This window comes from Tigriopus californicus, chromosome 1, assembly GCF_007210705.1.
Source record: "Tigriopus californicus strain San Diego chromosome 1, Tcal_SD_v2.1, whole genome shotgun sequence".
NCBI classification, from domain to species: Eukaryota; Metazoa; Arthropoda; class Copepoda; order Harpacticoida; family Harpacticidae; genus Tigriopus; species Tigriopus californicus.
In genome coordinates this window covers 8,640,564-8,653,275 of record NC_081440.1, presented here as the reverse complement: position 1 = coordinate 8,653,275, position 12,712 = coordinate 8,640,564, and positions in this window count along the sequence as shown.

Here is a 12,712-nt window from a genome sequence, read left to right as displayed (position 1 = left end):
CAACTTGGTCAGGCTGGTCAACCTCTTTCTTAGTTTTAATGAATCCGTATCAAGCTCCCTAGGTTGCATACATTCACAAGTCCTGATGTCAGGGCTTTAGTATTTGGATGGCCTAGTCCTAGGAAATAAGGATGGGCGGTCTTTGGGCTGCAAAAAGTAAGGCTGCTTGGGTCACAGTTGGGGATACTTTGTCACCAATGAAGGATCTTTCATGCCTTTCTCTTCAGTTTTGAGTCCTATCTGGATCTTGAGATCCGATGTTTTCAAACGTAGAAGAGACAATTAGAAGATATTGCATTAGATATCTTCAATGGCTCTCATCCAGTGTGAGGGAACGGGTCAGGTTGGCCAACTTCTTGGAATGGTTTGGCAAAATGGTAGTGAGGTCAATTGACCGGCTAATAACTACAAACATTTCGGCTACTTTATAATCTAACCAGTATGCAGCGTTGACACGCAGGGATGGGTATTTTGCATTAAAATGTGAGATTAAAACCAACATATAGCACTGGAATGACAGAGAGTTTGAATTTTGCCGCCGCAATCAATTTGAGTCAGAGTTGCCNTTTTCCCAAGATAATAACATACATTATCTTCACATTTTGATAAAAACCGTTCCGGGAACAATCATTCATCTTGTACATCATTTATCCATGTCATATTAGGATGATGTACTCGATTGTGGACGGAACAACCTTTGTGGAAAATCATGGCCTTCGTCTTCGTCGATGGTATTGACTTGAAAGCCGTTCTCTTGGCAGTAACCGTGGAGTGCATTGATGGCATTTTGCAATTCCACGGCTGAATCAGCCACGAGAACCAGGTCGTTTGCATATTGGAGATATTGTACCATAAAATGGTTAATGGTGGGGCCTTGGTGTGTGAGGGCTTCGGGCAGGTCGGACACATAAAGATTGAAAAGCATTGGCAATAGGGGATCCCCCTACAGAAAGCCAATGGAAATGAAGTAGCAGGGGGATAGGTCCTCACCAGAATGAATGGAGCATAGATGTTGGGCAACAGGACACAGATTGAACGCGTAACTCCCCACACTTGGATTTTGAGGAATAACCTGCTGTACGGCCAAGGCGGATCTAAATTCATTGAAATGAATCTAACCTTAAAAGCAAAACATTTTCTAATACAATTTAATGGAAAATCATTATGAAAAGTTGCTGGTTTGCTGCAAGTATACCATCTATAGCTCTCCGCTTATCACTACTTGGATGAGCAAAGCGTCTATAATTTTAACCTTCTAGAATTTGAAAGGTCTCTCAGAATTTCTGGTAGTGTATTTATAGTATTTGATTAGATCAGCAATATGTTGGTCAACGAAAAATACCTTGCATCTTTTTTTCTCTGTTTGTCAGCAAGGAGAGAAGGGAGAGGAGAATGAAAAGGACTGTTGCGTTTTGAGGGTGAATAAATGGCGTCACGACATAAACTTCAAATTGATTTGGGCAATCCGAAATCTTTTTGTTTACAAAACCATTTGACTACATCATCTTCTTGTGCAACATACGCGACATTTTGTGTGGATTGGAGGGCTTAAAAGTGTCATCGTCCTTAGTGGTAACGGAAAACAATAGGGCTAGTCAAATAAACGTGTTCATGGACAACTGACGTCATTCCATGGAGTAAAATCAAAGAAAACATGCCCAGCCAAACCGCACTGTTCATGCATTGGATTTTGACATCTTTTCCATTTTACATGCTTGTCTAGGCAATTAGCATTGTGGTATTGAGCCAATTTGATAGTGCGTTCACTGATTCACACCAAACACGCTCATTTGTTAGAGTTTTGTAAAAAAACTCGCACAAAATCACTCGATTATTGAAAATTCAATGGGCGAATGGTGCAAGTTGACTNGGTACGAGGCCGAAGAAGAGAACAGGTTCTCCACTTCCAACAATTGGTGGGATGACTCGGCGCTCCTCAGATATGCAATTCTTTATATCACATATTGCCACCAAGTCTCCGGTGTTTGGCTCGTTTTGGCACTACGCAATTTTTGGAGCATTTGACTCCTCAGCTCACTATGGTAGGGACTGAACCACGGGGTCTTGGGTCCTCCTAATATGGATAAATGATGTACAGAATTAATGATAGTTCACGGAACGGTGTTTATCGAAATGTCTTGAGAAAATGTATGTTATTATGTTGTGGAAATCACGAAGTCATTGGATTGCCCATCATGTAGTCCGTTTGTCGGTCAGATGTCGATCAAATGCCAGCCCAATGCTCGCAATCCATTGTAAGACTCGGAAAGCTGTGAGGTTTAAAGACACTCTCGAGGAATCGATTCTCAGAAATTGATAATAATAATAATCTTTATTGACACTCTTTGTCATGTCATGGCGTAAAAATTGACCGGACGTAATCGCGAAAATCCTCGTTCACCAAAAACGATATTCCCGTGATTATTTTGAGAGGGGGAAAAGAATCTGAATAAGCAATCTCATCCTCAAGAATCGATGTTACCAAAATGTCGGCCCCTGACGACAAAAGACAACCGAATCCTTCCTGGATGTCATATTGGGACGTAGTTCCGGCCCAATGTCAACCCTTTGCCCTTCAGACCCAGTGGTGGTCAGATGTGGCCAACATACCACACCTTACAAAAGAGGCAGACATAATCCATTGTCGGCAATCCGAGAAACCCGTTGATGACCAATGTGACTGCCCTGACGAAAGGAGGTCAACCCTGGGCATTGGTATGTGAAAATCCCTGTTGCGGTCAGATGTCAGTTTTTTGAACCTCTCCAAAGAAGTCACAATTAGGGGCTCGAGGAGACAGTCACATTTTCGTGCTCAAGGAGAACAGGGTCATGTTGGAACACCCGAAGTGAAAAGACCCTTCCGATCGTGAAGCTCTACTCGTTGGGTGAGGGAAGGACAATTTTGTTAGAGTGCTGAGAGGTCAGTCGATCCATTTTGAATAAGGACAGTGAAAGTCAACGATTGGAGTCGGGAACCAGGAAGCCGTGCAGCGTCAAGAGGACCTGGGGAAGTGCATAGCATACATCAGCGAGCCAGCCTAGACGAGTTGAAGAGTCTCTGGAGCTGAGTACAGGTGCAACTTCTGAGTTATACTCCGTCAATTCGATTCTGGACCTTCAATCCAATCGAACCGACGTCATCGCCGTGGATCTCCGTTGGACGCAAGAATCAGCCTCATCAAAAAGTAGGCCCTGTCCATGCATGTTTTCCCTCTTCTATGGTCAAGCAATTACCCCCTCTTTCATTACGCGAGCAAGACAGGTGATTGGTAGAGTGTCATTTTCATGTAGAGCAATTGAATAAAGTAGATGCAATACCAAATCAAGACAGGTCCTGTCACCTTCTGAAAGTCTTATCAATAAAGCTTTTATGGCTATTTAAGCAAGGCTATTTGGGAAATGTCAATGCAAAATACGGAAACCTGACCGAAAAATTGAGAAATATTCTGGAATTCTTTCAACAGCTCAAGAAAAACCGTTTGAAATGGACAAGAGGAAAATAAATGGTGAAGTAGATAAAGATGACGCAGCTAAGAGGGAAAGTAGACATATGAAAAAACAGCGCAATTGAGAACCAGTCACTAGTAAACAGCACGGTCTTGATGGAAACTGTCACAACCTAGTATATGCTAATTTCTACCACTTACCTCAAACGCACTTGCACTGATTATAGAGTTGCTGAATACTAACAGACCAGACCAACAACTACTGTTGTTTTAGTGGCAAACAACTCTGGAAGACAAATCCATCAGTCATGGAGTGGATAAATTTGACCCCAATGAATGTGGAGGTCAGGGCCCAAGCTTTTGAGCAATGGTTGGAAACTTTTGAAGTGTTCTGTGACCAGATCCTAGAGGATCCCGACTCCAAATGACTGAGTTTATTGGCAAGAAAAGGCAATAAGATATACAGTTGGTCTGCATTGAACAAAGAAAAGTTCTTTCTACACAGGAATCATGGCCAGGTCAGACTTCAAAAACAATACCAACCAAAAACAATCGAGGTGACGAACCGTGGTACAATTTCTCGGACTATGCCACAATGCAGAGGGGCCCATCTCAGAGTTAGCAGAGTGGTGCCACCAACACGCCACTCTTTGCAGTTTTGACTATGGATAATTTAATGAAGGGGGCCCCATCAAACTGGCGACGAAAATTCAGTTCATCCTTTATTCATAATCAAAACCTGAGGGATGCCATGATTCAAAAGCATTGGTCATTTGAAGAAGCCATATCTTAAGGAATGCTATTCAAAGACTTTGTCTCAGCATCCAGCTAGCTTAGTCCTAAACAATAGCAATCATGGAAACGCCACCCAATTGTTCAACAAACCAGTTGGTCTAATAGTTGGACCATACTCTAGATGGGCTCAACAGAGTGTGGTGACTCAGAGATATTCATATCCAAAGTGCGGCTCCATGAGCTTCCACTCTCTTAAATCATGCCCAGCAAGAGAAACACATGTTTGGCCTGTGGAAAATTTGACCACCTAGCCTTGGTATGTCATGGGACACAGCTCAATAAATGGAGGCCACCAACACATCAAGAAACCCATTGACCACAACCAACGCATAAAAAACGACCCACGTAACCAGACCCAATAAACCAGATTTATACAGATTTGATATACTGCTCAATTTACCAGACAAAACATGCAACTGATGGAAGCAAAAAGGTTGCGACCAAACAATGTTTGAAGCACCTCTCAATGATGACTTGATTTCAAGTATAGCTTGTATGATAACAGAGATTATCTTGTTTGATTGGTCAAGAAGACTTGTTCAAATACTGTGTTGAATTGATTGAGTGCATGCTCCTCCTCATTCATGTATACTAGTCAAATGTATAAAAGCCATACTAGTCAGAATAATAAAGTCAGTCACGAAGCATTCACAACATGGCGCAGTGGGTAAACTGGCTGCTGCCCACCCAATTACTCTCCCCATGGAAGGGGATGGAGCGTGTGGGCAATCTGACGCCCGTCTCGTCAGAGGGCAGATGCCTTGTGCTTGTGACCCAGATGGCGCTATGATCTGCCTGGATGGCACCATAACCCACTTGGATGGCGCCATGATCTGCCAGGTTGGCACCGTGATCCGCCCTATTGGCACCGTGATCCGCCCAGTTGTGGGCCCGTAACCCCAGTTAGCTTGTAACCCCGGTTGACCCGTGAATCTAAATAATGCCTGTGAATCTCTGGATGGCTCATTAATCTCTGAATGGCCCGTGAATCTCTGGATGGCCTGTGAATCCCTGGATGGCCTGTGCTCCTCGGATGGCCCGTGACATTCAGATGGCCCGTGCTCTTCTGATGGCCCATGTTCCCTGGATGGTCCTTGTTCTCTGGATGAGAAAATAGAGAAGTGTAAAGCTTATATTAGTGCTCCCTCTGGTACTACCATGAAGTAAGTGTCACCATACTTCTTGCTGATGACAAAATGTTGGTACCACATATTTTTTTCCTATTGCATTTTTTTGTCACTTGCCATGTAATGTCATCTTTAGCAAATGAATGTTGGACTTAAATGGTTTAAAATAATTATTGAACAATGTCCTAAGATGGCAAACAATTTTGTCAATGAGGATTTGGAAGCACTGGATGTGCTAAAATCATGCTTGTTTTTGCCGCGATTGTGGCGCAACTTGGCTAGCTCACAAAGATCAAATCCGATCCGGTACTTTACACGTCTCGAGAAATGGAAAGTTGCGCCCTCTTGAGCAGTGCTTCCAGACGAATGGCGAAGAAAAACGGCAAATAATTATCAAACAGCCCAAGCAAAAGCCTCAGCAGACGAGACTGTCCCTTTACATGGTGAGTCATAGGGCACGCTCTTTCTTTTTCCTTTCTTTCATGAAATAAAAGAGCAGACCCGCGATGCTGGCTTGGCAAAAGTGGAAGCATGGCTTGGTTGGCAATAGGCTTTAAGATACATTCAAGTGATAATTCCGGCAAAGAACAACCAATAAATGCATTCTTGTAAAACAAAAACTTGTCTGTGATTCTAATTGGTGTTTTCAGTTTTTCAACAGAAGGCCCCATTTTAATGATTTTCAAGGACCAATATAGAGCGTCCTATTGAAATTTAGGCTCTAGAGGACGCACTTTACGCTCTCAACTTCCGCTGGGGGCATCCTGGTTTCTTTTGTGCTTTAATCTCAAGAGTCCATAGCTATCTTGTAGCTGCGTATCAAGGAGGTAGCGGTCGATTCTCAAGTGGATTTCATAAACGTTTGTAATTCCAAGCTAGCTACTTTTCCGAAGTAACGATGTCTTGATGAGCTGTAACAACAAAGATGCAATTAAAGGTCTTGGATGCAAAACGGTGCAAATGATGGTCCAGCTTCGTACAAAGTAATTTTGTCCTGGTATGGATGAAACAATACATTACTACTTGTAATGTAGATCACTTACACTTGAGGTGCCAGATTTGAAGTAGTTGATGAAGTTGCGTTGATGAAGTTATGTGATGAGTGTAAGTGATCTGCATTCCGAGTTGCAATAACTTTTTTTGCGGACTTCCTTTCCGCTACTGGGATTGCAATTCAAGAGCAGAAATATGTTCACTTTACTTAACTTCTATTTATATATATTATTTGATCTACCAACGACTTAGAGTTGGCTGATCTGGTTAACCCCTGAATATAAGGTTGATCTGGAAATTTAGTCAAAAACCTTGTCCCAGTCTGACTCAAATCCTGCTACTGGATCAACACCTACATACGCCCTACGAATATTTGAAAGCAGCAAATTGAACAATGAAGGAGCCCGAGAAAGAGGATAGTTGGACTCCATTGTTTTAACTAGCCTGGATTCTCAAGGTCTTGAAGGTGCTCTCAAAACGCACGTTAAGCCTCTACGGCCACTAAATCTTGCGTTGGGACAAAGCTCATGAATGCTTTTGAAGTAGTACAGTATCAGATTCCTTTCGTACCTTCTCTGAATACTGTACCATCCCAACCTATCTAAAATCTCCCAATACGAGACCTCTCTCATATTCTTAATGTTTCTAGTAAAACATCTTTGGACCTGCTCAAGCTTTTGCAAACCTGCTGAACTAATTGGAGCCCAAATGTGAGAGGCATATTCAAGATGCGGCTGAACAATCGACTTTCACCACTAACTCCCGTTGGAACCTCAGACATGGACTCCATGCCTCAAAAGGGAAATTCCAAATTGGGAACAGAGATATCAAGTGAATGATCACTACATCGAGAACGACCAACGGAGTCAGACCACCGTGCACCATCCTGCCAGTGCCCACTATGTATTTACATAGAACAATGAAATATACTTAGGTTCCTACTGTGGCGAGCCTGCTCTGAGCCACTGATGCATCTATGTCAATAAAACTAGTCAACTAGCATCTACCAACTCTTAATGTTGGCGGACCTCCAAAGTCCGCTACACTACCAACTGTATCTGAGGTGGGATATCACAATGCTCATCGAACTTTCTATTATCTTGGAGGACTACACCCAAATCCTTCATGGATGAGACCTGTTGAATGCCCTTACCTTCATCATCTAATAGTGGAGTGTCTAATGGCTTCGACCCAAAGATCATTGAGCGGAATTTCATTCCATTCAGTGCCATGTTACTCGGAGCAACCCAAAAGTAGATTTGGTCTAGGACCTCTACCAGACAACCGGAATCCTGGCCATTCCCAACAACTACCTCTTTTGTATCATCAGCATAAGAAGAGGTACTGACATTAATACTACCAAGCTTTTGAAGCGGAGCAATGAAGATGATGAAAAGGAAAGGACCCAAAATGGAGCTCTGAGGATAGGTCCTCACCAGAACAAATGGAGCATCTGAGTTCAGCATAGACGTTGGACAGAAGGACACAGATTGAACGCGGAACTCCCCCCAGTTGGAGTTTGAGGAATAACTGCGTTTGGTCCACCCTATTGAATGCTTCTATACACTCTCCTCTTATTGCTGATGTTTGAGCGCACAATTTCATAGAGGAATCAATCCAGAGAAGCAGGCAGCTAAGAGGGTGGACATCATCTTCAAGAAAGGGATCTCCAGGGCGATTGTTCGATGGTTGTCTGGAATGTCCCTGGGCCCCTTCTTATGGATGAAGATGATGGCTGACTCCATCTATGTTGTTGGAAAGAAAGAAGAACGGAGGGCAAAAGAGAGAGATCTATCCCCCTGCTACTTCATTTCCATTGGCTTTCTGTAGGGGATCCCTATTGCCAATGCTTTTCAATCTTTATGTGTCCGACCTGCCGAAGCCCTCACACACCAAGGCCCCACCATTAACCATTTTATGGTACAATATCTCCAATATGCAAACGACCTGGTTCTCGTGGCTGATTCAGCCGTGGAATTGCAAAATGCCATCAATGCACTCCACGGTTACTGCCAAGAGAACGGCTTTCAAGTCAATACCATCGACGAAGACGAAGGCCATGATTTTCAAAAGGTTGTTCCGTCCACAATCGAGTACATCATCCTAATATGACATGGATAAATGATGTACAAGATGAATGATTGTTCCCGGAACGGTTTTTATCAAAATGTGAAGATAATGTATGTTATTATCTTGGGAAAATCACAAAGTTGTTGGATTGCCCATCGTGTAGTCCGTTTGTTGTCAGGTGTCGACCAAATGCCACCCTAATGCTCGTGAAGACATCGTGATCCATCACAAGTAGCTCCTCCAGCCCTTGATCATAGATGAAAAATGTCGCTGGAACCGGTTGTATCAAAAAGCTTTGTGATTCAGTGTGAATCAATCTCTACATCGTTCCTATCACCAAGAAAAAGCTCCAGTACCGAGGGGCTTGTCAGCCCAGCTACAACCATGGTTGAGGAATGTCGGCTACATGTTTGAAGGGAGGAGAAAACAGGAAATCCTCGGTCATCAAAAACGATATTCTCGTGAGCATTTTGAGAAGGGGAAGAGGATCTGGATAAGCAATCTCATCCTCAAGGATCGATGTTACCAAAATGTCGGCTCCCCCTGACGGCATATGACGACCAATCTTCCGGAATGTCCCGTTGGACGTAGTTCCGGCCCAATGTTTTGTGTGCAACAGTTGATAGAGGAAGCAGTCACCGTCCACCGATAGCCTGGGACAACCCATTTTAGCCTCCATGAGCAAGAGGCGGAAACCAACGTGGCACGGGAAAGTCTTCAACAAGAACGGTCACATTTTCATCTCTCCAGGAGAGAAGTCACATTTTCGTGCTCAAGGAGAGCACAGTAACGCATCACCCTTCATCGAGGACATAAGTCTCAATTTGGAGCTCGAGGAGAGAAGTCAGATTTTGAACCTCTCCAAGGAGGAAGCACTCGCCATTGCTAAGTGCTGGGACGTTGTCATTGTTGTGGTGTCAAGAAGTGGGAACTGTTTCGAAGGACAGAGATCGTCATCATATGGGAGTAGGAAACCCAGGAAGCCGTGCAGAAGAGCAAGAGGACCTGGGAAGTGCCGAGTCTGAGTACAGCACTTCGTCACTTTGTTAGTGGACCTTCAATCCCGTCGAGTGGACGTCATCCGAGCATCTCCGTTGGACCATCTCACCAGACATCGAGCAGTAATTATTAACCCTTGATTTCATATGAGTATGTCCCCTTTTTCCATTGGCCCAACAATTCCCCCCTTTTCTTACCAGAGCAAGACAGCTGATAGGCGGTGTGTTTGTGATGAATAAATTAGATTGAACTGTACAGTTTGCCTTGAAGAGTAGCCTAGATTTCTCAGACGACCGAGATCGTGCTGGCATCGTAGGGAGTAGAGGTAGCAAGTGATTTGTATGCAACAACTGTACCTAAAGTTCATCACTCTTGTAGCAGAATTCAGTAGTTAGACTCTAGAGTAGAGGTCGACTTTGATAGACGCGTTTAGACCTAGGATAGTGACCACATTTTGCAGGATATTTAGCCTTGAAGATTGGCCCAGGTATGCCAGACAACCGAGATTGATCTGGGACCAATGGGGAGTAGAGGTAGCTAGCGATTTGTATCCTTAGTCATTTAATGATTGTTTGAGGCCCTGATAAAGGAAGCTCGAACTATTGCTCGTATGCCCTGATTAGGGTTATAACCGGAGGCTTAAGATAGGTCTAAGAAATTTAAGCCCTTGTACTAGGTGCTCTCCATCTTTGAGAGCTATCAAGGTATTTTTACCTAGTGCTTGGGTCAGGAGTTCCATGTTTCCGTTCACCACGGGAATTCAATAAGTCAGGACCTTTCACCCCTGGCTGGTGGACGGAACAAAGGTCGTCTGCCTCCCACCTTTTTCCATATCCACAATAGTCCAATTGAAATTGTCAATAATTTTAATTGTGTCGGTTTGACATTCTCAACTTCACTCTCCTTCACCAACCATCTCAAATGATCAATAGTCAAAGCCAGGCCAAGGATCAGATACCATTGCAATAGACTTCCCATCAAGAATCTCCCTCTTCCAATAGGTCCTCAACTCTTCTGGACCTTCATCACTCCCCAGTTTTCCTTTAGGGCCTTCACCTTTGGCTCCAAACTCCGCCCAATCCGCCCTCAAATCCGCCGATGCCACCTTCACCAAGTTCCTCAAACAATACTTGTGCGTGCCCCAATATGCTAACAATGCATGGACGCATTTTCTATGAGAAACTGAGCCCCTCACCATCGGGCTGGCAACAGTGTTGGGAACCTGACCTTTCCGTAGGTGATGTCCGGACACAAGTTGTCCTTCCCGGTCAAGGACTTGCTAACATCTTATTGTCCTTGGCCCGTCATCCTCCAGAGTATTGGCGGACACGCAACTTTGTCCGGCTCCCGGCCCAATGCCATCAACGTCGGGAATCTGTTCAATCTGACCCACCCATTCTAATTGCAATAACCAAGATTTTCATCATTTACCTCTACCCACTTGCTTATGTATTATCTGCAACATCCCTCTTCCATTTTTTCATGTGCATTGAACCAATCCTAGTCAAACTCACTGTGATATCACTTCCTAGTCAACTATTTCATCAGTCTTAACCATGTTATTCCTTTATCAATCGATTTTTGTGTATGATATTTACACATACAATTTTATACATTCTACAATCTGACATGGTAAGAGTCGCAATAAAGTTTATTAATTAATTATTATTATTATTATTTAATTATTATTACTATTATTATTATTATTATTATTATTATTATTATTATTATTTTATTATTATTATTATTATTATTATTATTATTATATTATTATTATTTATTATTATTATTATTATTATTATTATTATATTATTAAATTATTATTTTATTATTATATTATTATTATATTATTATTATTATTATTATTATTATTATTATTATTATTATTATTATTATTATTATTATTATTATTATTATTATTATTATTATTATTATTATTATTATATTATTATTTTTTTATTATTATTATTATTATTATTATTATTATTATTATTATTATTATTATTTATTATTATTATTATTATTATATTATTATTATTATTATTATTATTATTATTATTATTATTATTATTATTATTATTATTATTATTATTATTATTATTATTATTATTATTATTATTATTATTAATTATTATTATTATTATTATTATTATTATTATTATTATTATTATTATTATTATTATTATATTATTATTATTATTATTATTATTATTATATTATTATTATTATTATTATTATTATTATTATTATTATTATCATTATTATTATATTATTATTATTATTATTATTATTATTATTATTATTATTATTATTATTATTTATTATTATTATTATTATTATTATTATTATTATTATTATTATTATTATTATTATTATTATTATTATTATTATTATATATTATTATTATTATTATTATTTATTATTATTATTATTATTATTATTATTATTATTATTATTATTATTATTATTATTATTATTATTATTAATTAATATTATTAATTATATTATTATTATTATTATATTATTATTATTATTATTATTATTATTATATATTATTATTATTATTATTATTATTATTATTATTATTATTATTATTATTATTATTATTATTATTATTATTATTATTATTATTATTATTATTATTATTATTATTATTATATTATTATTATTATTATTATTATTATTATTATTATATTATTATTATTATTATTATTATTATTATTATTATTATTATTATTATTATTATTATTATTATTATTATTATTATTATTATTATTATTATATTATTATTATTATTATTATTATTATTATTATTATTATTATTATTATTATTATTATTATTATTATTATTATTATTATTATTATTATTATTATTATTTATTATTATTATTATTTTTTTTTTATTTATTTTTATTTATTATTTTTTTTTTTTTATTATTATTATTATTATTAATATTTTTTATTATTAATTTATTTATATTATTATTATTTTTTTTATTATTATTATTTTATTATTTTTTTTTTTATTATTAATATTAATTATTTTTTATTATTATATAATATTTTTTATTATTATTATTTGTTATTATTATTTTATATTTATTATAATTTTAATATTTATTTTTATTTTTTATTATAATTATTATTATTAAATTATTATATAATAGTTATTTTTATTATAATTAATATTAATTTTTATATTATTATTAATTATATCTTATTATTATTATTATTCAATTTTATTATTATTAATTTTTTATTATCTATTATTAATTATTATTA